Source organism: Salmo salar, chromosome ssa14 (genome assembly GCF_905237065.1).
Source record: "Salmo salar chromosome ssa14, Ssal_v3.1, whole genome shotgun sequence".
In the NCBI taxonomy this organism is placed as follows: domain Eukaryota; kingdom Metazoa; phylum Chordata; class Actinopteri; order Salmoniformes; family Salmonidae; genus Salmo; species Salmo salar.
In genome coordinates, this window is record NC_059455.1 from 49,146,018 (window position 1) to 49,169,842 (window position 23,825).

The window sequence follows — 23,825 nt, forward strand, 5'->3', positions numbered from 1 at the left end:
TCGGAGCCCTACGGACAATTCCTTTGACCTCATGGCTTGGTTTTTCATCTGACATGCACTGTCAACTGTGGAACCTTATATAGACAGGTGTGTGCCTTTCCAAATCATGTCCAATCAATTGAATTTACCACAGGTGGACTCCAATCAAGTTGTAAAAACGTCTCAAGGATGATCAATGGAAACAGGATGTACCTGAGATCAATTTAGAGTCTCATAGCAAAGGGTCTGAAAACTGATGTAAATAATCTATTTCTGTTTATTATTTTAAATAAATTAGCAAAAATATATTTAAAAAAAATCCATTTTAGAATAAGTCTGTAACGTAACGGGGTCTGAATACTTTCCGAATTCACTGTATCTTTGGTGAGTTTGACTGGAAGTCAGCCTGATGATTCAGTTAGTTTTACCTTGCTGTGTGTGACAGGGGGCGGGGGTAGAGAGATGATAAGAGAAGCTGTAAGGGGCGGGGGTAGAGAGGTGACAAGAGAAGCTGTAAGGGGCGGGGGTAGAGAGATGATAAGAGAAGCTGTAGGGGGCGGGGGTAGAGAGATGATAAGAGAAGCTGTAAGGGGCGGGGGTAGAGAGATGACAAGAGAAGCTGTAGAGGGCGGGGGTAGAGCGATGACAAGAGAAGCTGTAGGGGCGGGGGTAGAGAGATAACAGGAGAAGCTGTAGGGGGCGGGGGTAGAGCAATGACAAGAGAAGCTGTAGGGGGTGGGGTAGAGAGATGACAAGAGAAGCTGTAGGGGCGAGGCTAAGAGAGGCTAAGAGAAGCTGTAGGGCGAGGCTAAGAGAAGCTGTAGGGCGAGGCTAAGAGAAGCTGTAGGGCGAGGCTAAGAGAATCTGTAGGGGCGAGGCTAAGAGAAGCTCTAGGGGCGAGGCTAAGAGAAGCTGTAGGGGCAAGGCTAAGAGAAGCTGTAGGGCGAGGCTAAGAGAAGCTGTAGGGCGGGGCTATGAGAAGCTGTAGGGCGAGGCTAAGAGAAGCTGTAAGGCGAGGCTAAGAGAAGCTGTAGGGCGGGGCTATGAGAAGCTGTAGGGTGAGGCTAAGAGAAGCTGTAAGGCGAGGCTAAGAGAAGCTGTAGGGCGAGGCTAAGAGAAGCTGTAGGGCGAGGCTAAGAGAAGCTGTAGGGGCGAGGCTAAGAGAAGCTGTAGGGGGGTGCTAAGAGAAGCTGTAGGGGTGGGGCTAAGAGAAGCTGTAGGGGCGAGTCTAAGAGAAGCTGTAGGGGCGGGGCTAAGAGAAGCTGTAAGGGCGAGGCTAAGAGAAGTTGTCGGCGGCGGGGTCAGGACATCAGAGAGGAAGTCATGGCCATTCTGTGTCTATAACATTATATTTTTCACTTTTTTCACCTTTATTTAACCAGGTAGGCCAGTTCAGAACAAGTTCTCAACATGTCTGACCGTGCTCCCTCGTCAATTAACCAGTCTCTGTATTGATCCCTGCAAGATGCACTGTACTGGTGTTGTTCCATCCTCCACACTATACTAGCGTACTACTTGGAAGGAAGCACTGTAATTGGGCATACATTCTAGGTAATATGCTAGTGTGTACTGTGAACGTTGGAACATGAAGTGAAGTGAGCTCCGATAGTATTACCCTAATCCTCCCGTTGGATAATGATCTCCTGAGGTGCTGACCTGTTGCACCCTCTACAACCACTGTAATTATTATTATTATCTGACCTTGCTGGTCATTCTATGAACGTTTCAACATCTTGACCACGTTCTGTTATAATCTCCACCCGACACAGCCAGAAGAGGATTGGCCCAACCCTCAAAGCCTGGTTCCTCTCTAGGTTTCTTCCTAGGTTCCTGCCTTTCTAGGAAATTTTTCCTAGCCACCGTGCTTCTACATCTGCATTGCTTGCTGTTTGGGGTTTTAGGCTGGGTTTCTGTATAAGCACTTTGTGACATCGGCTGATGTAAAAAGGGCTTCATAAATACATTTGATTGATTGATTGATTGATCTGTGTATGTCACCAGAAACAAGCCAGAGGCCAGCTGCTGTTTGCCAAGGTGTGTGACCATCTGAACCTGCTGGAGACGGACTACTTTGGCATGACGTACCGCGACATGGAGAACCAGAAGGTGGAGTACAGAAGGTTCTAGATTAGGGGTGTCAAACTCATTTACCCCAAAGGCCAAATTGGGTCTTCACCAAGGTCTGGAGGGCTGCTGCACTTCCTCTTGAGTATATTTCCTCGCTGTACAAATTTCTATCCATCGCTTTTAGAATTTAGATGCTCCCTGACTATCTAGCTTTTGTTTCGATGACTGTTATCAAACTGGACACAGTGAAGAGACTATAAATGACTGTTATCTAGCTGGACAGAGTGAAGAGACTATAAATGACTGTTATCAAGCTGGACAGAGTGAAGAGACTATAGATGACTGTTATCAAGCTGGACAGAGTGAAGAGACTATAAATGACTGTTATCAAGCTGGACAAAGTGAAGAGACTATAAATGACTGTTATCAAGCTGGACAGAGTGAAGAGACTTTAGATGACTGTTATCAAGCTGGACAAGGTGAAGAGGCTATAAATGACTGTTATCAAGCTGGACACAGTGAAGAGACTGTTATCAAGCTGGACACAGTGAAGAGACTATAGATGACTGCTGTTATCAAGCTGGACAGAGTGAAGAGACTATAGATGACTGTTATCAAGCTGGACACAGTGAAGAGACTATAGATGACTGTTATCAAGCTGGACAGTGAAGAGACTATAAAGGACTGTTATCAAGCTGGACAGAGTGAAGAGACTATACATGACTGTTATCAAGCTGGACAGTGAAGAGACTATAAAGGACTGTTATCAAGCTGGACAGAGTGAAGAGACTATAAATGACTGTTATCAAGCTGGACAGAGTGAAGAGACTATAAATGACTGTTATCAAGCTGGACAGAGTGAAGAGACTATAAATGACTGTTATCAAGCTGGACAGAGTGAAGAGACTATAAATGACTGTTATCAAGCTGGAGAGAGTGAAGAGACTATAAATGACTGTTATCAAGCTGGACAGAGTGAAGAGACTATAAATGACTGTTATCAAGCTGGACAGAGTGAAGAGACTATAAATGACTGTTATCAAGCTGGACAGAGTGAAGAGACTATAAATGACTGTTATCAAGCTGGACAGAGTGAAGAGACTATAAATGACTGTTATCAAGCTGGACAGAGTGAAGAGACTATAAATGACTGTTATCAAGCTGGACAGTGAAGAGACTATAGATGACTTATCAAGCTGGACAGAGTGAGGAGACTATTAAAGACTGTTATCAAGCTGGACAGTGAAGAGACTATAAATGTCTGTTATCAAGCTGGACACAGTGAAGAGACTATACATGACTTATCAAGCTGAACAGAGTGAAGAGACTATAAATGACTGTTATCTAGCTGGACAGAGTGAAGAGATTATAAATGACTGTTATCTAGCTGGACAGAGTGAAGAGACTATAAATGACTGTTATCAAGCTGGACAGAGTGAAGAGACTATAAATGACTGTTATCAAGCTGGACAGAGTGAAGAGACTATAAATGCCTCTTATCAAGCCGGACAGTGAAGAGACTATAAATGACTGTTATCAAGCTGGACAGAGTGAAGAGACTATAATGACTGTTATCAAGCTGGACACAGTGAAGAGACTATAAATGACTGTTATCAAGCTGGACAGAGTGAAGAGACAGACTGTTATCAAGCTGGACAGAGTGAAGAGACTATAAATGACTGTTATCAAGCTGGACAGAGTGAAGAGACTATAAATGACTGTTATCAAGCTGGACGAGTGAAGAGACTATAAATGACTGTTATCAAGCTGGACAGAGTGAAGAGACTATAAATGACTGTTATCAAGCTGGACAGAGTGAAGAGACTATAAATGACTGTTATCAAGCTGGACAGAGTGAAGAGACTATAAATGACTGTTATCAAGCTGGACAGAGTGAAGAGACTATAAATGACTGTTATCAAGCTGGACAGAGTGAAGAGACTATAAATGACTGTTATCAAGCTGGACGAGTGAAGAGACTATAAATGACTGTTATCAAGCTGGACAGAGTGAGGAGACTATAAATGACTGTTATCAAGCTGGACAGAGTGAAGAGACTATAAATGACTGTTATCAAGCTGGACACAGTGAAGAGACTATAAATGTCTGTTATCAAGCTGGACACAGTGAAGAGACTATAAATGACTGTTATCAAGCTGGACAGAGTGAAGAGACTATAAATGACTGTTATCAAGCTGGACAGAGTGAAGAGACTATAAATGACTGTTATCAAGCTGGACAGAGTGAAGAGACTATAAATGACTGTTATCAAGCTGGACAGAGTGAAGAGACTATAAATGACTGTTATCAAGCTGGACAGAGTGAAGAGACTATAAATGACTGTTATCAAGCTGGACAGAGTGAAGAGACTATAAATGACTGTTATCAAGCTGGACAGAGTGAAGAGACTATACATGACTGTTATCAAGCTGGACAGAGTGAAGAGACTATAAATGACTGTTATCAAGCTGGACAGAGTGAAGAGACTATAAATGACTGTTATCAAGCTGGACAGAGTGAAGAGACTATAAATGACTGTTATCAAGCTGGACAGAGTGAAGAGACTATAAATGACTGTTATCAAGCTGGACAGTGAAGAGACTATAAATGACTGTTATCAAGCTGGACAGAGTGAAGAGACTATACATGACTGTTATCAAGCTGGACAGAGTGAAGAGACTATAAATGACTGTTATCAAGCTGGACGAGTGAAGAGACTATAAATGACTGTTATCAAGCTGGACAGAGTGAAGAGTGACTGTTATCAAGCTGGACACAGTGAAGAGACTATAAATGACTGTTATCAAGCTGGACAGAGTGAAGAGACTATAAATGACTGTTATCAAGCTGGACAGAGTGAAGAGACTATAAATGACTGTTATCAAGCTGGACAGAGTGAAGAGACTATAAATGACTGTTATCAAGCTGGACAGAGTGAAGAGACTATAAATGACTGTTATCAAGCTGGACAGAGTGAAGAGACTATAAATGACTGTTATCAAGCTGGACAGAGTGAAGAGACTATAAATGACTGTTATCAAGCTGGACAGAGTGAAGAGACTATAAATGACTGTTATCAAGCTGGACAGAGTGAAGAGACTATAAATGACTGTTATCAAGCTGGACAGAGTGAAGAGACTATAAATGACTGTTATCAAGCTGGACAGAGTGAAGAGACTATACATGACTGTTATCAAGCTGGACAGAGTGAAGAGACTATAAATGACTGTTATCAAGCTGGACAGAGTGAAGAGACTATAAATGACTGTTATCAAGCTGGACAGAGTGAAGAGACTATAAATGACTGTTATCAAGCTGGACAGAGTGAAGAGACTATAAATGACTGTTATCAAGCTGGACAAGTGAAGAGACTATAAATGACTGTTATCAAGCTGGACAGAGTGAAGATAAGACTGTTATCAAGCTGGACACAGTGAAGAGACTATAAATGACTGTTATCAAGCTGGACAGAGTGAAGAGACTATAAATGACTGTTATCAAGCTGGACAGAGTGAAGAGACTATAAATGACTGTTATCAAGCTGGACAGAGTGAAGAGACTATAAATGACTGTTATCAAGCTGGACAGAGTGAAGAGACTATAAATGACTGTTATCAAGCTGGACAGAGTGAAGAGACTATAAATGACTGTTATCAAGCTGGACAGAGTGAAGAGACTATAAATGACTGTTATCAAGCTGGACAGAGTGAAGAGACTATAAATGACTGTTATCAAGCTGGACAGAGTGAAGAGACTATAAATGACTGTTATCAAGCTGGACAGAGTGAAGAGACTATAAATGACTGTTATCAAGCTGGACAGAGTGAAGAGACTATAAATGACTGTTATCAAGCTGGACAGAGTGAAGAGACTATAAATGACTGTTATCAAGCTGGACAGAGTGAAGAGACTATAAATGACTGTTATCTAGCTGGACAGAGTGAAGAGACTATAAATGACTGTTATCTAGCTGGACACAGTGAAGAGACTATAAATGTCTGTTATCAAGCTGGACACAGTGAAGAGACTATAAATGACTGTTATCAAGCTGGACAGAGTGAAGAGACTATAAATGACTGTTATCAAGCTGGAGAGAGTGAAGAGACTATAAATGACTGTTATCAAGCTGGACAGAGTGAAGAGACTATAAATGACTGTTATCAAGCTGGACAGAGTGAAGAGACTATAAATGACTGTTATCAAGCTGGACAGAGTGAAGAGACTATAAATGACTGTTATCAAGCTGGACAGAGTGAAGAGACTATAAATGACTGTTATCAAGCTGGACAGAGTGAAGAGACTATAAATGACTGTTATCAAGCTGGACAGAGTGAAGAGACTATAAATGACTGTTATCAAGCTGGACAGAGTGAAGAGACTATAAATGACTGTTATCAAGCTGGACAGAGTGAAGAGACTATAAATGACTGTTATCAAGCTGGACAGAGTGAAGAGACTATAAATGCCTCTTATCAAGCTGGACAGTGAAGAGACTATAAATGACTGTTATCAAGCTGGACAGAGTGAAGAGACTATAAATGACTGTTATCAAGCTGGACAGAGTGAAGAGACTATAAATGACTGTTATCAAGCTGGACAGAGTGAAGAGACTATAAATGACTGTTATCAAGCTGGACAGAGTGAAGAGACTGTTATCAAGCTGGACACAGTGAAGAGACTATAAATGACTGTTATCAAGCTGGACAGTGAAGAGACTATAAATGACTGTTATCAAGCTGGACACAGTGAAGAGACTATAAATGTCTGTTATCAAGCTGGACAGAGTGAAGAGACTATAAATGACTGTTATCAAGCTGGACAGAGTGAAGAGACTATAAATGACTGTTATCAAGCTGGACAGAGTGAAGAGACTATAAATGACTGTTATCAAGCTGGACAGTGAAGAGACTATAAATGACTGTTATCAAGCTGGACAGAGTGAAGAGACTATAAATGACTGTTATCTAGCTGGACAGAGTGAAGAGACTATAAATGACTGTTATCAAGCTGGACAAGTGAAGAGACTATAAATGACTGTTATCAAGCTGGACACAGTGAAGAGGACTGTTATCAAGCTGGACACAGTGAAGAGACTATAAATGACTGTTATCAAGCTGGACAGAGTGAAGAGACTATAGATGACTGTTATCAAGCTGGACAGAGTGAAGAGACTATAAATGACTGTTATCAAGCTGGACACAGTGAATAGACTATAAATGACTGTTATCAAGCTGGACAGAGTGAAGAGACTATGAATGACTGTTATCAAGCTGGACAGAGTGAAGAGACTATAAATGACTGTTATCAAGCTGGACAGTGAAGAGACTATAAATGACTGTTATCAAGCTGGACAGAGTGAAGAGACTATAAATGACTGTTATCAAGCTGGACAAGTGAAGAGACTATAAATGACTGTTATCAAGCTGGACAGAGTGAAGAGACTATAAATGACTGTTATCAAGCTGGACAGTGAAGAGACTATAAATGACTGTTATCAAGCTGGACAGAGTGAAGAGACTATAAATGACTGTTATCAAGCTGGACAGAGTGAAGAGACTATAAATGACTGTTATCAAGCTGGACACAGTGAAGAGACTATAAATGACTGTTATCAAGCTGGACAGAGTGAAGAGACTATACATGACTGTTATCAAGCTGGACAGAGTGAAGAGACTATACATGACTGTTATCAAGCTGGACAGAGTGAAGAGACTATAAATGCCTCTTATCAAGCTGGACAGTGAAGAGACTATAAATGACTGTTATCAAGCTGGACAGAGTGAAGAGACTATACATGACTGTTATCAAGCTGGACAGAGTGAAGAGACTATAAATGACTTATCAAGCTGGACAGAGTGAAGAGACTATAAATGACTGTTATCAAGCTGGACAGAGTGAAGAGACTGTTATCAAGCTGGACACAGTGAAGAGACTATAAATGACTGTTATCAAGCTGGACAGAGTGAAGAGACTATAAATGACTGTTATCAAGCTGGACAGAGTGAAGAGACTATAAATGACTGTTATCAAGCTGGACAGAGTGAAGAGACTATAGATGACTGTTATCAAGCTGGACAGAGTGAAGAGACTATAAATGACTGTTATCAAGCTGGACAGAGTGAAGAGACTATAAATGACTCTTATCAAGCTGGACAGAGTGAAGAGACTATAAATGACTGTTATCAAGCTGGACAGAGTGAAGAGACTATAAATGACTGTTATCAAGCTGGACAGAGTGAAGAGACTATAAATGACTGTTATCAAGCTGGACAGAGTGAAGAGACTATAAATGACTGTTATCAAGCTGGACAGAGTGAAGAGACTATAAATGACTGTTATCAAGCTGGACAGAGTGAAGAGACTATAAATGACTGTTATCAAGCTGGACAGAGTGAAGAGTCTATAAATGACTGTTATCAAGCTGGACAGAGTGAAGAGACTATAAATGACTGTTATCAAGCTGGACACAGTGAAGAATAAGACTGTTATCAAGCTGGACACAGTGAAGAGACTATAAATGACTGTTATCAAGCTGGACAGAGTGAAGAGACTATAAATGACTGTTATCAAGCTGGACAGAGTGAAGAGACTATAGATGACTGTTATCAAGCTGGACACAGTGAAGAGACTATAGATGACTGTTATCAAGCTGGACAGTGAAGAGACTATAAAGGACTGTTATCAAGCTGGACAGAGTGAAGAGACTATAAATGACTGTTATCAAGCTGGACAGAGTGAAGAGACTATAAATGACTGTTATCAAGCTGGACAGAGTGAAGAGACTATAAATGACTGTTATCAAGCTGGACAGAGTGAAGAGACTATAAATGACTGTTATCAAGCTGGACAGAGTGAAGAGACTATAAATGACTGTTATCAAGCTGGACAGAGTGAAGAGACTATAAATGACTGTTATCAAGCTGGACAGAGTGAAGAGACTATAAATGACTGTTATCAAGCTGGACAGAGTGAAGAGACTATAAATGACTGTTATCAAGCTGGACACAGTGAAGAGACTATAAATGACTGTTATCAAGCTGGACAGAGTGAAGAGACTATAAATGACTGTTATCAAGCTGGACAGAGTGAAGAGACTATAAATGACTGTTATCAAGCTGGACAGAGTGAAGAGACTATAAATGACTGTTATCAAGCTGGACAGAGTGAAGAGACTATAAATGACTGTTATCAAGCTGGACAGAGTGAAGAGACTATAAATGACTGTTATCAAGCTGGACAGAGTGAAGAGACTATAAATGACTGTTATCAAGCTGGACAGAGTGAAGAGACTATAAATGACTGTTATCAAGCTGGACAGAGTGAAGAGACTATAAATGACTGTTATCAAGCTGGACAGAGTGAAGATATAGACTGTTATCAAGCTGGACACAGTGAAGAGACTATAAATGACTGTTATCAAGCTGGACAGAGTGAAGAGACTATAGATGACTGTTATCAAGCTGGACAGAGTGAAGAGACTATAAATGACTGTTATCAAGCTGGACAGAGTGAAGAGACTATAAATGACTGTTATCAAGCTGGACAGAGTGAAGAGACTATAAATGACTGTTATCAAGCTGGACAGAGTGAAGAGACTATAAATGACTGTTATCAAGCTGGACAGAGTGAAGAGACTATAAATGACTGTTATCAAGCTGGACAGAGTGAAGAGACTATAAATGACTCTTATCAAGCTGGACAGAGTGAAGAGACTATAAATGACTGTTATCAAGCTGGACAGAGTGAAGAGACTATAAATGACTGTTATCAAGCTGGACGAGTGAAGAGACTATAAATGACTGTTATCAAGCTGGACAGAGTGAAGAGACTATAAATGACTGTTATCAAGCTGGACAAGTGAAGAGACTATAAATGACTGTTATCAAGCTGGACAGAGTGAAGAGACTATAAATGACTGTTATCAAGCTGGACAGAGTGAAGATGACTGTTATCAAGCTGGACAGAGTGAAGAGACTATAAATGACTGTTATCAAGCTGGACAGAGTGAAGAGACTATAGATGACTGTTATCAAGCTGGACAGAGTGAAGAGACTATAAATGACTGTTATCAAGCTGGACAGAGTGAAGAGACTATAAATGACTGTTATCAAGCTGGACAGAGTGAAGAGACTATAAATGACTGTTATCAAGCTGGACAGAGTGAAGAGACTATAAATGACTGTTATCAAGCTGGACAGAGTGAAGAGACTATAAATGACTGTTATCAAGCTGGACAGAGTGAAGAGACTATAAATGACTGTTATCAAGCTGGACAGTGAAGAGACTATAAATGACTGTTATCAATCTGGACAGAGTGAAGAGACTGTTATCAAGCTGGACACAGTGAAGAGACTATAAATGACTGTTATCAAGCTGGACAGAGTGAAGAGACTATAAATGACTCTTATCAAGCTGGACAGTGAAGAGACTATAAATGACTGTTATCAAGCTGGACAGAGTGAAGAGACTATAAATGACTGTTATCAAGCTGGACAGAGTGAAGAGACTATAAATGACTGTTATCAAGCTGGACAGAGTGAAGAGACTATAAATGACTGTTATCAAGCTGGACAGAGTGAAGAGACTATAAATGACTGTTATCAAGCTGGACAGAGTGAAGAGACTATAAATGACTGTTATCAAGCTGGACAGAGTGAAGAGACTATAAATGACTGTTATCAAGCTGGACAGAGTGAAGAGACTATAAATGACTGTTATCAAGCTGGACAGAGTGAAGAGACTATAAATGACTGTTATCAAGCTGGACAGAGTGAAGAGACTATAAATGACTGTTATCAAGCTGGACAGAGTGAAGAGACTATAAATGACTGTTATCAAGCTGGACAGAGTGAAGAGACTATAAATGACTGTTATCAAGCTGGACACAGTGAAGAGACTATAAATGACTGTTATCAAGCTGGACAGAGTGAAGAGACTATAAATGACTGTTATCAAGCTGGACAGAGTGAAGAGACTATAAATGACTGTTATCAAGCTGGACAGAGTGAAGAGACTATAAATGACTGTTATCAAGCTGGACAGAGTGAAGAGACTATAAATGACTGTTATCAAGCTGGACAGAGTGAAGAGACTATAAATGACTGTTATCAAGCTGGACAGAGTGAAGAGACTATAAATGACTGTTATCAAGCTGGACAGAGTGAAGAGACTATAAATGACTGTTATCAAGCTGGACAGAGTGAAGAGACTATAAATGACTGTTATCAAGCTGGACAGAGTGAAGAGACTATAAATGACTGTTATCAAGCTGGACACAGTGAAGATAAGACTGTTATCAAGCTGGACACAGTGAAGAGACTATAAATGACTGTTATCAAGCTGGACAGAGTGAAGAGACTATAAATGACTGTTATCAAGCTGGACAGAGTGAAGAGACTATAAATGACTGTCATCAAGCTGGACACAGTGAATAGACTATAAATGACTGTTATCAAGCTGGACAGAGTGAAGAGACTATGAAGGACTGTTATCAAGCTGGACAGAGTGAAGAGACTATAAATGACTGTTATCAAGCTGGACAGTGAAGAGACTATAAATGACTGTTATCAAGCTGGACAGAGTGAAGAGACTATAAATGACTGTTATCAAGCTGGACAGAGTGAAGAGACTATACATGACTGTTATCAAGCTGGACAGAGTGAAGAGACTATAAATGCCTCTTATCAAGCTGGACAGTGAAGAGACTATAAATGACTGTTATCAAGCTGGACAGAGTGAAGAGACTATAAATGACTGTTATCAAGCTGGACAGAGTGAAGAGACTATAAATGACTGTTATCAAGCTGGACAGAGTGAAGAGACTATAAATGACTGTTATCAAGCTGGACAGAGTGAAGAGACTATAAATGACTGTTATCAAGCTGGACAGAGTGAAGAGACTATAAATGACTGTTATCAAGCTGGACAGAGTGAAGAGACTATAAATGACTGTTATCAAGCTGGACAGAGTGAAGAGACTATACATGACTGTTATCAAGCTGGACAGAGTGAAGAGACTATAAATGACTGTTATCAAGCTGGACAGTGAAGAGACTATAAATGACTGTTATCAAGCTGGACACAGTGAAGAGACTGTTATCAAGCTGGACACAGTGAAGAGACTATAAATGACTGTTATCAAGCTGGACAGAGTGAAGAGACTATAAATGACTGTTATCAAGCTGGACAGAGTGAAGAGACTATAAATGACTGTTATCAAGCTGGACACAGTGAATAGACTATAAATGACTGTTATCAAGCTGGACAGAGTGAAGAGACTATGAAGGACTGTTATCAAGCTGGACAGAGTGAAGAGACTATAAATGCCTCTTATCAAGCTGGACAGTGAAGAGACTATAAATGACTGTTATCAAGCTGGACAGAGTGAAGAGACTATACATGACTGTTATCAAGCTGGACAGAGTGAAGAGACTATAAATGACTGTTATCAAGCTGGACAGAGTGAAGAGACTATAAATGACTGTTATCAAGCTGGACAGAGTGAAGAGACTATAAATGACTGTTATCAAGCTGGACAGAGTGAAGAGACTATAAATGACTGTTATCAAGCTGGACAGAGTGAAGAGACTATAAATGACTGTTATCAAGCTGGACAGAGTGAAGAGACTATAAATGACTGTTATCAAGCTGGACAGAGTGAAGAGACTATAAATGACTGTTATCAAGCTGGACAGAGTGAAGAGACTATAAATGACTGTTATCAAGCTGGACAGAGTGAAGAGACTATAAATGACTGTTATCAAGCTGGACAGAGTGAAGAGACTATAAATGACTGTTATCAAGCTGGACAGAGTGAAGAGACTATAAATGACTGTTATCAAGCTGGACAGAGTGAAGAGACTATAAATGACTGTTATCAAGCTGGACAGAGTGAAGAGACTATAAATGACTGTTATCAAGCTGGACACAGTGAAGAGACTATAAATGACTGTTATCAAGCTGGACAGAGTGAAGAGACTATAAATGACTGTTATCAAGCTGGACAGAGTGAAGAGACTATAAATGACTGTTATCAAGCTGGACAGAGTGAAGAGACTATAAATGACTGTTATCAAGCTGGACAGAGTGAAGAGACTATAAATGACTGTTATCAAGCTGGACAGAGTGAAGAGACTATAAATGACTGTTATCAAGCTGGACAGAGTGAAGAGACTATAAATGACTGTTATCAAGCTGGACAGAGAGAAGAGACTATAAATGACTGTTATCAAGCTGGACGAGTGAAGAGACTATAAATGACTGTTATCAAGCTGGACAGAGTGAAGAGACTATAAATGACTGTTATCAAGCTGGACAGTGAAGAGACTATAAATGACTGTTATCAAGCTGGACACAGTGAAGAGACTGTTATCAAGCTGGACACAGTGAAGAGACTATAAATGACTGTTATCAAGCTGGACAGAGTGAAGAGACTATAAATGACTGTTATCAAGCTGGACAGAGTGAAGAGACTATAAATGACTGTTATCAAGCTGGACAGAGTGAAGAGACTATAAATGACTGTTATCAAGCTGGACAGAGTGAAGAGACTATAAATGACTGTTATCAAGCTGGACAGAGTGAAGAGACTATAAATGACTGTTATCAAGCTGGACAGTGAAGAGACTATAAATGACTGTTATCAAGCTGGACAGAGTGAAGAGACTATAGATGACTGTTATCAAGCTGGACAGTGAAGAGACTATAAATGACTGTTATCAAGCTGGACAGAGTGAAGAGACTATAAATGACTGTTATCAAGCTGGACAGTGAAGAGACTATAAATGACTGTTATCAAGCTGGACAGAGTGAAGAGACTATAAATGACTGTTATCTAGCTGGACAGAGTGAAGAGACTATAAATGACTGTTATCAAGCTGGACAGAGTGAAGAGACTATAAATGACTGTTATCAAGCTGGACAGAGTGAAGAGACTATACATGACTGTTATCAAGCTGGACAGAGTGAAGAGACTATAAATGACTGTTATCAAGCTGGACAGAGTGAAGAGACTATAAATGACTGTTATCAAGCTGGACAGAGTGAAGAGACTATAAATGACTGTTATCAAGCTGGACAGAGTGAAGAGACTATAAATGACTGTTATCAAGCTGGACAGAGTGAAGAGACTATAAATGACTGTTATCAAGCTGGACAGAGTGAAGAGACTATAAATGACTGTTATCAAGCTGGACACAGTGAAGAGACTATAAATGACTGTTATCAAGCTGGACAGAGTGAAGAGACTATAAATGACTGTTATCAAGCTGGACAGAGTGAAGAGACTATAAATGACTGTTATCAAGCTGGACAGTGAAGAGACTATAAATGACTGTTATCAAGCTGGACACAGTGAAGAGACTATACATGACTTATCAAGCTGAACAGAGTGAAGAGACTATAAATGACTGTTATCTAGCTGGACAGAGTGAAGAGATTATAAATGACTGTTATCTAGCTGGACAGAGTGAAGAGACTATAAATGACTGTTATCAAGCTGGACAGAGTGAAGAGACTATTAAGGACTGTTATCAAGCTGGACAGAGAGAAGAGACTATAAATGACTCTTATCAAGCTGGACAGAGTGAAGAGACTATAAATGACTGTTATCAAGCTGGACAGAGTGAAGAGACTATAAATGACTGTTATCAAGCTGGACAGTGAAGAGACTATAAATGACTGTTATCAAGCTGGACAGAGTGAAGAGACTATAAATGACTGTTATCAAGCTGGACAGTGAAGAGACTATAAATGACTGTTATCAAGCTGGACAGAGTGAAGAGACTATAAATGACTGTTATCAAGCTGGACAGAGTGAAGAGACTATAAATGACTGTTATCAAGCTGGACAGATAGAAGAGGCTATAAATGACTGTTATCAAGCTGGACAGAGTGAAGAGACTATAAATTACTGTTATCAAGCTGGACAGAGTGAAGAGACTATAAATGACTGTTATCAAGCTGGACAGAGTGAAGAGACTATAAATGACTGTTATCAAGCTGGACAGAGTGAAGAGACTATAAATGACTGTTATCAAGCTGGACAGAGTGAAGAGACTATAAATGACTGTTATCAAGCTGGACGAGTGAAGAGACTATAAATGACTGTTATCAAGCTGGACACAGTGAAGAGACTATAAATGACTGTTATCAAGCTGGACAGAGTGAAGAGACTATAAATGACTGTTATCAAGCTGGACAGAGTGAAGAGACTATAGATGACTGTTATCAAGCTGGACAGAGTGAAGAGACTATAAATGACTGTTATCAAGCTGGACAGAGTGAAGAGACTATAAATGACTGTTATCAAGCTGGACAGAGTGAAGAGACTATAAATGACTGTTATCAAGCTGGACAGAGTGAAGAGACTATAAATGACTGTTATCAAGCTGGACAGAGTGAAGAGACTATAAATGACTGTTATCAAGCTGGACACAGTGAAGAGACTATAAATGACTGTTATCAAGCTGGACGAGTGAAGAGACTATAAATGACTGTTATCAAGCTGGACAGAGTGAAGAGACTATAAATGACTGTTATCAAGCTGGACAGAGTGAAGAGACTATAAATGACTGTTATCAAGCTGGACAGAGTGAAGGGACTATACATGACTGTTATCAAGCTGGACAGTGACTAGACTATAAATGACTGTTATCTAGCTGGACAGAGTGAAGAGACTATAAATGACTGTTATCAAGCTGGACAGTGAAGAGACTATAAATGACTGTTATCAAGCTGGACAAGTGAAGAGACTATAAATGACTGTTATCAAGCTGGACAGAGTGAAGAGACTATAAATGACTTTTATCAAGCTGGACACAGTGAAGAGACTATAAATGACTGTTATCAAGCTGGACAGAGTGAAGAGACTATACATGACTGTTATCAAGCTGGACAGAGTGAAGAGACTATAAATGACTGTTATCAAGCTGGACAGAGTGAAGAGACTATAAATGACTGTTATCAAGCTGGACAGAGTGAAGAGACTATAAATGACTGTTATCAAGCTGGACAGAGTGAAGAGACTATAAATGACTGTTATCAAGCTGGACAGAGTGAAGAGACTATAAATGACTGTTATCAAGCTGGACAGAGTGAAGAGACTATAAATGACTGTTATCAAGCTGGACAGAGTGAAGAGACTATAAATGACTGTTATCAAGCTGGACAGAGTGAAGAGACTATAAATGACTGTTATCAAGCTGGACAGAGTGAAGAGACTATAAATGACTGTTATCAAGCTGGACAGAGTGAAGAGACTATAAATGACTGTTATCAAGCTGGACAGAGTGAAGAGACTATAAATGACTGTTATCAAGCTGGACAGAGTGAAGAGACTATAAATGACTGTTATCAAGCTGGACAGAGTGAAGAGACTATAAAAAGACTGTTATCAAGCTGGACAGAGTGAAGAGACTATAAATGACTGTTATCAAGCTGGACAGAGTGAAGAGACTATAAATGACTGTTATCAAGCTGGACAGAGTGAAGAGACTATAAATGACTGTTATCAAGCTGGACAGAGTGAAGAGACTATAAATGACTGTTATCAAGCTGGACAGAGTGAAGAGACTATAAATGACTGTTATCAAGCTGGACAGAGTGAAGAGACTATAAATGACTGTTATCAAGCTGGACAGAGTGAAGAGACTATAAATGACTGTTATCAAGCTGGACAGAGTGAAGAGACTATAAATGACTGTTATCAAGCTGGACAGAGTGAAGAGACTATAAATGACTGTTATCAAGCTGGACAGAGTGAAGAGACTATAAATGACTCTTATCAAGCTGGACAGTGAAGAGACTATAAATGACTGTTATCAAGCTGGACAGAGTGAAGAGACTATAAATGACTGTTATCAAGCTGGACAGAGTGAAGAGACTATAAATGACTGTTATCAAGCTGGACAGAGTGAAGATACTATAAATGACTGTTATCAAGCTGGACAAGTGAAGAGACTATAAATGACTGTTATCAAGCTGGACACAGTGAAGAGACTATAAATAACTGTTATCAAGCTGGACAGAGTGAAGAGACTATGAATGACTGTTATCTAGCTGGACAGAGTGAAGAGACTATAAATGACTGTTATCAAGCTGGACAGAGTGAAGATACTATAAATGACTGTTATCAAGCTGGACAGAGTGAAGAGACTATAAATGACTGTTATCAAGCTGGACAGAGTGAAGAGACTATAAATGACTGTTATCAAGCTGGACAGAGTGAAGAGACTATAAATGACTGTTATCAAGCTGGACAGAGTGAAGAGACTATAAATGACTGTTATCAAGCTGGACAGAGTGAAGAGACTATAAATGACTGTTATCAAGCTGGACACAGTGAAGATGACTGTTATCAAGCTGGACACAGTGAAGAGACTATAAATGACTGTTATCAAGCTGGACAGAGTGAAGAGACTATAAATGACTGTTATCAAGCTGGACAGAGTGAAGAGACTATAAATGACTGTTATCAAGCTGGACACAGTGAAGAGACTATAAATGACTGTTATCAAGCTGGACAGAGTGAAGAGACTATAAAGGACTGTTATCAAGCTGGACAGAGTGAAGAGACTATAAATGCCTCTTATCAAGCTGGACAGTGAAGAGACTATAAATGACTGTTATCAAGCTGGACAGTGAAGAGACTATAGATGACTTATCAAGCTGGACAGTGAAGAGACTATAAATGACTGTTATCAAGCTGGACAGAGTGAAGAGACTATAAATGACTGTTATCAAGCTGGACAGTGAAGAGACTATAAATGACTGTTATCAAGCTGGACGAGTGAAGAGACTATAAATGACTGTTATCAAGCTGGACAGAGTGAAGAGACTATAAATGACTGTTATCAAGCTGGACAGAGTGAAGAGACTATAAATGACTGTTATCAAGCTGGACAGAGTGAAGATACTATAAATTACTGTTATCAAGCTGGACAGAGTGAAGTGACTATAAATGACTGTTATCAAGCTGGACAGAGTGAAGAGACTATAAATGACTGTTATCAAGCTGGACAGTGAAGAGACTATAAATGACTGTTATCAAGCTGGACAGAGTGAAGAGACTATAAATGACTGTTATCAAGCTGGACAGAGTGAAGAGACTATAAATGACTGTTATCAAGCTGGACAGAGTGAAGAGACTATAAATGACTTATCAAGCTGGACAGAGTGAAGAGACTATAAATGACTGTTATCAAGCTGGACACAGTGAAGAGACTATAAATGTCTGTTATCAAGCTGGACAGAGTGAAGAGACTATACATGACTTATCAAGCTGAACAGAGTGAAGAGACTATAAATGACTGTTATCAAGCTGGACACAGTGAAGAGACTATAAATGACTGTTATCAAGCTGGACACAGTGAAGAGACTATACATGACTTATCAAGCTGAACAGAGTGAAGAGACTATAAATGACTGTTATCTAGCTGGACAGAGTGAAGAGATTATAAATGACTGTTATCTAGCTGGACAGAGTGAAGAGACTATAAATGACTGTTATCAAGCTGGACAGAGTGAAGAGACTATTAAGGACTGTTATCAAGCTGGACAGAGAGAAGAGACTATAAATGCCTCTTATCAAGCTGGAAAGTGAATAGACTATAAATGACTGTTATCAAGCTGGACAGAGTGAAGAGACTATAAATGACTGTTATCAAGCTGGACAGAGTGAAGAGACTATACATGACTGTTATCAAGCTGGACAGAGTGAAGAGACTATAAATTGCTATTATCAAGCTGGACAGAGTGAAGAGACTATACATGACTGTTATCAAGCTGGACAAGTGAAGAGACTATAAATGACTGTTATCAAGCTGGACAGAGTGAAGAGACTATTAATGACTGTTATCAAGCTGGACAGAGAGAAGAGACTATAAATGACTGTTATCAAGCTGGACAGAGTGAAGAGACTATAAATGACTGTTATCAAGCTGGACAGAGTGAAGAGACTATAAATGACTGTTATCAAGCTGGACAGAGTGAAGAGACTATAAATGACTGTTATCAAGCTGGACAGAGTGAAGAGACTATAAATGACTGTTATCAAGCTGGACAGAGTGAAGAGACTATAAATGACTGTTATCAAGCTGGACAGAGTGAAGAGACTATAAATGACTGTTATCAAGCTGGACAGAGTGAAGAGACTATAAATGACTGTTATCAAGCTGGACAGAGTGAAGAGACTATAAATGACTGTTATCAAGCTGGACAGAGTGAAGAGACTATAAATGACTGTTATCAAGCTGGACAGAGTGAAGAGACTATAAATGACTGTTATCAAGCTGGACAGAGTGAAGAGACTATAAATGACTGTTATCAAGCTGGACACAGTGAAGAGACTATAAATGACTGTTATCAAGCTGGACAGAGTGAAGAGACTATAAATGACTGTTATCAAGCTGGACAGAGTGAAGAGACTATAAATGACTGTTATCAAGCTGGACAGAGTGAAGAGACTATAAATGACTGTTATCAAGCTGGACAGTGAAGAGACTATAAATGACTGTTATCAAGCTGGACAGAGTGAAGAGACTATAAATGACTGTTATCAAGCTGGACAGAGTGAAGAGACTATAAATGACTGTTATCAAGCTGGACAGAGTGAAGAGACTATAAATGACTGTTATCAAGCTGGACAGAGTGAAGAGACTATAAATGACTGTTATCAAGCTGGACACAGTGAAGAGACTATAAATGACTGTTATCAAGCTGGACAGAGTGAAGAGACTATAAATGACTGTTATCAAGCTGGACAGAGTGAAGAGACTATAAATGACTGTTATCAAGCTGGACAGAGTGAAGAGACTATAAATGACTGTTATCAAGCTGGACAGAGTGAAGAGACTATAAATGACTGTTATCAAGCTGGACAGAGTGAAGAGACTATAAATGACTCTTATCAAGCTGGACAAGTGAAGAGACTATAAATGACTGTTATCAAGCTGGACAGAGTGAAGAGACTATAAATGACTGTTATCAAGCTGGACAGAGTGAAGAGACTATAAATGACTGTTATCAAGCTGGACAGAGTGAAGAGACTATAAATGACTGTTATCAAGCTGGACAGAGTGAAGAGACTATAAATGACTGTTATCAAGCTGGACAGAGTGAAGAGACTATAAATGACTGTTATCAAGCTGGACAGAGTGAAGAGACTATAAATGACTGTTATCAAGCTGGACAGAGTGAAGAGACTATAAATGACTGTTATCAAGCTGGACACAGTGAAGAGACTATAAATGACTGTTATCAAGCTGGACAGAGTGAAGAGACTATAAATGACTGTTATCAAGCTGGACAGAGTGAAGAGACTATAAATGACTGTTATCAAGCTGGAAAGTGAAGAGACTATAAATGACTGTTATCAAGCTGGACAGAGTGAAGAGACTATAAATGACTGTTATCAAGCTGGACAGAGTGAAGAGACTATAAATGACTGTTATCAAGCTGGACAGAGTGAAGAGACTATAAATGACTGTTATCAAGCTGGACAGATTGAAGAGACTATAAATGACTGTTATCAAGCTGGACACAGTGAAGAGACTATAAATGACTGTTATCAAGCTGGACAGAGTGAAGAGACTATAAATGACTGTTATCAAGCTGGACAGAGTGAAGAGACTATAAATGACTGTCATCAAGCTGGACACAGTGAATAGACTATAAATGACTGTTATCAAGCTGGACAGAGTGAAGAGACTATGAAGGACTGTTAACAAGCTGGACAGAGTGAAGAGACTATAAATGCCTCTTATCAAGCTGGACAGTGAAGAGACTATAAATGACTGTTATCAAGCTGGACAGAGTGAAGAGACTATACATGACTGTTATCAAGCTGGACAGAGTGAAGAGACTATAAATGACTGTTATCAAGCTGGACAGAGTGAAGAGACTATAAATGACTGTTATCAAGCTGGACAGTGAAGAGACTATAAATGACTGTTATCAAGCTGGACAGTGAAGAGACTATACATGACTGTTATCAAGCTGGACAGAGTGAAGAGACTATAAATGACTTTTATCAAGCTGGACACAGTGAAGAGACTATAAATGACTGTTATCAAGCTGGACAGAGTGAAGAGACTATACATGACTGTTATCAAGCTGGACAGAGTGAAGAGACTATACATGACTGTTATCAAGCTGGACAGAGTGAAGAGACTATAAATGCCTCTTATCAAGCTGGACAGTGAAGAGACTATAAATGACTGTTATCAAGCTGGACAGAGTGAAGAGACTATAAATGACTGTTATCAAGCTGGACAGAGTGAAGAGACTATAAATGACTGTTATCAAGCTGGACAGAGTGAAGAGACTATAAATGACTGTTATCAAGCTGGACAGTGAAGAGACTATAAATGACTGTTATCAAGCTGGACACAGTGAAGAGACTATAAATGACTGTTATCAAGCTGGACAGAGTGAAGAGACTATAAATGACTGTTATCAAGCTGGACAGAGTGAAGAGACTATAAATGACTGTTATCAAGCTGGACAGAGTGAAGAGACTATAAATGACTCTTATCAAGCTGGACAGAGTGAAGAGACTATAAATGACTGTTATCAAGCTGGACAGAGTGAAGAGACTATAAATGACTGTTATCAAGCTGGACAGAGTGAAGAGACTATAAATGACTGTTATCAAGCTGGACAGAGTGAAGAGACTATAAATGACTGTTATCAAGCTGGACAGAGTGAAGAGACTATAAATGACTGTTATCAAGCTGGACACAGTGAAGAGACTATAAATGACTGTTATCAAGCTGGACAGAGTGAAGAGACTATAAATGACTGTTATCAAGCTGGACAGAGTGAAGAGACTATAAATGACTGTTATCAAGCTGGACAGAGTGAAGAGACTATAAATGACTGTTATCAAGCTGGACAGAGTGAAGAGACTATAAATGACTTTATCAAGCTGAACAGAGTGAAGAGACTATAAATGACTGTTATCAAGCTGGACAGAGTGAAGAGACTATAAATGACTGTTATCAAGCTGGACAGTGAAGAGACTATAAATGACTGTTATCAAGCTGGACAGAGTGAAGAGACTATAAATGACTGTTATCAAGCTGGACGAGTGAAGAGACTATAAATGACTGTTATCAAGCTGGACAGAGTGAAGAGACTATAAATGACTGTTATCAAGCTGGACAGAGTGAAGAGACTATAAATGACTGTTATCAAGCTGGACACAGTGAAGAGACTATAAATGACTGTTATCAAGCTGGACAGAGTGAAGAGACTATAAATGACTGTTATCAAGCTGGACAGAGTGAAGAGACTATAAATGACTGTTATCAAGCTGGACAGAGTGAAGAGACTATAAATGACTCTTATCAAGCTGGACAGAGTGAAGAGACTATAAATGACTGTTATCAAGCTGGACAGAGTGAAGAGACTATAAATGACTGTTATCAAGCTGGACAGAGTGAAGAGACTATAAATGACTGTTATCAAGCTGGACAGAGTGAAGAGACTATAAATGACTGTTATCAAGCTGGACAGAGTGAAGAGACTATAAATGACTGTTATCAAGCTGGACAGAGTGAAGAGACTATAAATGACTGTTATCAAGCTGGACAGAGTGAAGAGACTATAAATGACTGTTATCAAGCTGGACAGAGTGAAGAGACTATAAATGACTGTTATCAAGCTGGACAGAGTGAAGAGATTATAAATGACTGTTATCTAGCTGGACACAGTGAAGAGACTATAAATGTTTGTTATCAAGCTGGACACAGTGAAGAGACTATACATGACTTATCAAGCTGGACAGAGTGAAGAGACTATAAATGACTGTTATCAAGCTGGACAGAGTGAAGAGACTATAAATGACTGTTATCAAGCTGGACACAGTGAAGAGACTATAAATGACTGTTATCAAGCTGGACAGAGTGAAGAGACTATAAATGACGTTATCAAGCTGAACAGAGTGAAGAGACTATAAATGACTGTTATCTAGCTGGACAGAGTGAAGAGATTATAAATGACTGTTATCTAGCTGGACACAGTGAAGAGACTATAAATGACTGTTATCAAGCTGGACAGAGTGAAGAGACTATAAAGGACTGTTATCAAGCTGGACAGAGTGAAGAGACTATAAATGCCTCTTATCAAGCTGGACAGTGAAGAGACTATAAATGACTGTTATCAAGCTGGACAGAGTGAAGAGAGTATTCATGACTGTTTTCAAGCTGGACAGTGAAGAGACTATAAATGACTGTTATCTAGCTGGACAGAGTGAAGAGACTATAAATGACTGTTATCAAGCTGGACAGTGAAGAGACTATAAATGACTGTTATCAAGCTGGACAGTGAAGAGACTATAAATGACTGTTATCAAGCTGGACAGAGTGAAGAGACTGTTATCAAGCTGGACACAGTGAAGAGACTATAAATGACTGTTATCAAGCTGGACAGAGTGAAGAGACTATAGATGACTGTTATCAAGCTGGACAGAGTGAAGAGACTATAAATGACTGTTATCAAGCTGGACAGAGTGAAGAGACTATAAATGACTGTTATCAAGCTGGACAGAGTGAAGAGACTATAAATGACTGTTATCAAGCTGGACAGAGTGAAGAGACTATAAATGACTGTTATCAAGCTGGACAGAGTGAAGAGACTATAAATTACTGTTATCAAGCTGGACAGAGTGAAGAGACTATAAATGACTGTTATCAAGCTGGACAGAGTGAAGAGACTATAAATGACTGTTATCAAGCTGGACAGAGTGAAGAGACTATAAATGACTGTTATCAAGCTGGACA

General features: G+C 39.6%; 1 pseudogene; it reads left to right on the forward strand.

Moving 5' to 3' along the window:
* LOC106592546 (band 4.1-like protein 3) overlaps positions 1–23,825 on the forward strand; it is a 137,475-nt pseudogene that overhangs the window by 33,197 nt on the left and 80,453 nt on the right.